We start from the raw sequence: 4,780 nt of genomic DNA, 5'->3' as shown, positions 1-4,780 counted from the left end.
ACTTCGACCCTGGCCCCGGCAACAGGCACTAGGCAAAGTCGAGAATTTGGGGCCTTCCCCTCCAGAGATTCTCGATCGCACAGTAGCAACGGCAGCGAAGCAGGCACTTCAGAAGTTTCTCCAGATGTTCCTCCGTACTTTTCACGTCTGTCTCCATCAAATCAGGATTGTGCAGGTACCTATTTAACAAATACGATATCATTTTGGGGCGGCCGCGCGCGCTGTGTCGCGTCGCCATCTTCTCCCCCCCCCCATATGGGATTTCAGAGTACTTAACAGTCAGTCATCCTTGATAAACACATCAGCAAGAAGTGCATCCGACTGCAGCTTCTGACTGACCAGGTTAAGGAACTGGAGCTGGAGCTGGATGTGCTCAGGACCATCTGGGAGGCTGAAAACCTCACAGATGAGACTTTACTGAGGTGGTTATACCCAGAGTGCAGGCTTCTGATAGCTGATGGGTGACCACTAAGATAAGGAAGGGCTGGAAGCAGTCAGTAGAGGATACCCTGTGGCCATTCCCAAAGCAACAAGTATACCCCTTTGGATACTTCTGGGGAGGATGTCCTATCAGGGCACAGGAGCAGCACCCAGATCAGAGGCACTGTGGCCAAGTATGACACTCAGCAGGGAAGTTTAAAGTCAAGCAGAGCGATAGTGATAGGAGACGCGATAGTTGGGGGACGGACAGCAGATTTTGTAACCGCAAAAGAGAAGCCAGTATAGTGTGTCGCCTCCCAGGTGCTAGGGTCCAGGATGTCTCAGTGGCTGCAGAGGATGGTCATGGGGGAGGGCGAACAGCCCGAGGTCATGGTGCACATTGACACCAATGACGTGGGTAGAAAGGGGGAAGTGGACCTGCACAGTAAATATCGGAAGTTAGGGAAGAGGCCAAAACACAGGACCTCCAATCTAAGTAATGTCTGGATTACTCCCTGTCAGGGCAGGAAGACAAAAGGATGATGGTACGGAAGAATGAGTGGCTGAGGAAATGGTGCAGACAGCATGGTTTCAGATTTCTGGATCATTGTGATCTCTTCTGGGGGAGGTACAACATTTACAAAAAGTGCAGGTTATGCCTGAAACTGAGGAGGAGCAAAACACTTGCAGGCAGGTTTATTAGAGATATTGGGGAGAGTTTTATACTAATTTGGCAGGATAATGGAAAGCAGAATGATAGGACTAAGGATGGGGCAGTTGGTATGCAAGCAGATGCAGTGTGTAGTGTAACTGGGAGGAAGGGCAGGCAGATGACAGAGCAAAATTGCAGTCCATGGGATGAGTTGAAATGTAACATAGGAGCAAAATCAAAAAGGGGGATAAATACAGGACTGAAGGTGTTATATTTGAATGCACACAGTATACAGAATAAAGAAGATGATCTTGTAGAGCAGCTAGAGATTGGCAGGTACGACATTGTGGGCATCACTGAGTCATGGCTGAAAGAAGATCATAGTTGGGAGCTGAACATCCAAAAATTAAACAATAATTGTATTGAAAGGACAAGCAGATAGGCAGAAGGTGTGGAGTGGCTCTTTTGCTAAAAGTGACAACAAATCCTCAGAAAAGCAAGATATAGGGTCGGAAGATGTAGAATCCTTGTGAGTAGAGTTCAGAGGTTGCAAGGGTATAAAGACCCTAATGAGAGTTATAGAGAAGCAGCCAGAGAGTAGACAGAATGTGAGATATAGATTACAGTGGGAAATAGGATAGGCATATAATGGTGGCAATATCACAATAGTTATGGGGGATTTCAATATGCAGGTAGATTGGGAATATCAAGTTGGTGCTAGATTCCAAGAGTGGGAGTTTGTAGAATGCCTTTGAGAAGGCTTTTTAGAGAAGCCTGTGGTTGTACCCAATCAGGGAAAGACAATTCCGGATTGGGTATTGTGTCAGGAACTAGATTTGATTAGGGAGTTTAGGTAAAGGAACTCTTAAGAGACAGTGATCATAATATGATAGAATTCATGCTGCAGTTTGAAAGGGAGAATATAAAGTTAGAAGTTTCAGTGTTACAGTGGAGTAAAAGGAATCATAGAGGCATGAGAGTGGAGTTAGACAAAGTTGATTGGAAGAGGACACTAGCAGGGATGATGGTAGAACAGCAATGCCTGGAGCCTCTGGGGCAATTTGGAAGGCACAGGATAGATTAGATTAGATTATGAGGATACTCAGTCTTCGTTTATTGCCATTTAGAAACGCCTGCGTTAAAAAATGATACAACATTCCTCCAGAATGATATCACAAGAAAACACAGGAAAACCAAGACTAAAACTGACAAAACCACATAATTGTAACATATAGTTACAACAGTGCAAAGCAATACCATAATTTGATAAAGATCAGACCATAGACACAGTAAAAAAAGTCTCAAAGTCCCGATAGACTCATCATCTCATACAGGCGGCGGCAGAAGGGAAGAACTCTCCTCACCATGAACTTCCAAGCGCCGCCAACTTGCCAATGCAGCACCATTGGAAGCACTCGACTGCAGCCGACTCTGAGTCCGTCCAAAAACTTCAAGCCTCTGACCAGCCCCTCCAACACAGCCTCTCCGAGCACCATCCTCTGCCGAGCACTTTGACCCTGCCTCGGCCGCCGAGCAAGAAGCAAAGCTGAGGACTCAGGGCCTTCTCCTCCTGAGATTCTGGATCGCACAGTAGCAGCAGCAGCAAAGCAGGCATTTCAGAAGTTTCACCAGATGTTCCTCCGTGCTCTCACGTCCGTCTCCATCAAATCAGGATTGTGCACGGCACCCTACTTGACAAATACAGCTCTCGTTACATACACATGCAGTTCAACTCTTTGAGTGATTATGCAGAAAGTTTGAAGTTAATAACTCATCTCCTTCTACCTTAGGCCACGAATTTATCAATCACCCCTGCTGTGGACCACTTTCTGGAAGTCCAAGAGGCCGACTTCTACAAAGAAGGGATCCGTATGCTCCACGACCACTGGACTAAGTGTATCAATGTAGGAGGGGACTATGTTGAAAAGTTAATGTGCCAGGTTTTCTAAAATTGACTCCTTCTACCTCAGGCCATGAACTTATCAATCACCCCTCATACAAATATCACTCCACACTTTAAGAAGGGAGGAACGAATAAGAAAGGAAACTATAGGTCAGTCTTCCTGACATCAATGGTTGGGAAAGTGTTGCAGTTTATTATTAAGGATGAGTTTCTGGGTACTTGGAGGTGCATGATAAAACAGGCCAAAGTCAGCATGGTTTCCTTAAGGGGAAATTTTACCTGACAAATCTGTTGGAATTCTTTGAAGAAATAACAGACAGGATAAGCAAGAGAGACTCAGTGGATGTTGCTTACTTGGATTTTGAGAAGGCCTTTGACAAGGTGCTACATGTGAGACAGCCGAACAAGATAAGATTCATGGTACTACAGGAGAGATACCAGCATGTCTCGAAGATTGGCTGACTGGCAGGAGACAAAGAGTGGGAATAAAGTGGGCCTATTCTGGTTAGCTACCAGGGACAAGCGGTGTTCCACTGGAGACACTATTGAGACCACTTCTTTTCACATTATACGTCAACAATTTGATGGCTTTGTGGCAATGTTTGCAGAAGATACAAAGATAGGTGGAGGGATAGGCAGCATTGAGGAAGCAGGGAGTCTGCAGAAGGACTTGAACAGATTGGGAGAATGGGCAATGAAGTGGCAGATGGAATATAATGTCGGGAAGTGCACTTTGGTAAAGGAATAAGGCATAGACTATTTTCTAACCGGGGAGGAAATTCAAAAATTGGGGGTGCAAAGTGACTTGGGAGTCCTCATGCACGATTCCCTAAAGGTTAACTTGCAGATTGAGATGGTGGTAAGGAAGGCAATGCAATGTTAGGATTCAGTTTGATGGAACTAGCATTTTAAAACAAGGATGTAATGCTGAGGCTTTAAAAGGCATTGGTCAGACCACACTTGGAGTATTATGAGCAGTTGTGGATTACTTATCTAAGAAACGGTGTTTCTGGTGTTGGAGAGTCTCCAGAAGAGGTTCAAGAGAATGCTTCCAGGAATGAAAGAGTTAACATATGAGGAGTGTTTAATGGCTCTGGCCTGTACTCACTGGAGTTCAGACGAATGAGGGGAGATTTTATTGAAACCTATTTAATATTGAAAGGCCTAGATAGAGTGAGTGTGGAGAAGATGTTTCCTGTCAACTGTGCATCTAGGACTGGAGGGCACAGGCTCAGAACACGGGGACATCCTCTTCAAAGTTCAAAGTAGATATATTATCAAAGTACAAATATGTCACTATATACAACACTGAGATTCATTTTCTTGCGGGCATACTCAATAAATCCATAACCATAATAGATTCAATGAAAGACCACATCAATAGGTTAGACAACCACATTGCAAAACTGTGCAAATACAAAATGAAGATAAATAAACAAATAAGCAAACAAACAAATAAGTAAATAAGCAAGCAAGCAAGCAGTAAGTATCAAGAACATGAGATGAAGAGTCCTTGAAAGTGAGTCCATAGGTTGTGGGAACAGTTTAGTGATGGAACAAGTGAAGTTATCCCCTTTGAGTCAGGAGCCTGATTGAGCCTAATAACTGTTCCTGAACCTGGTAGTGTGAGTCCTGAAGCTCCTGTACATTCTTCCTGATGGAAGTAGTGAGAAGAATGACTTGAGTGATAGGGATCCCTGTTGATGGATGCTGTATGCCTACAAGAATGCTCTGTGTAGATATGCTCAAAGGTGAGGGGAATTTTATCCATGATGGACTGGGCTGTATCTACTATTTTTTTGTGG

Source organism: Mobula birostris, chromosome 18 (genome assembly GCF_030028105.1).
Source record: "Mobula birostris isolate sMobBir1 chromosome 18, sMobBir1.hap1, whole genome shotgun sequence".
NCBI classification, from domain to species: Eukaryota; Metazoa; Chordata; class Chondrichthyes; order Myliobatiformes; family Myliobatidae; genus Mobula; species Mobula birostris.
This window is presented reverse-complemented; position numbering follows the sequence as displayed.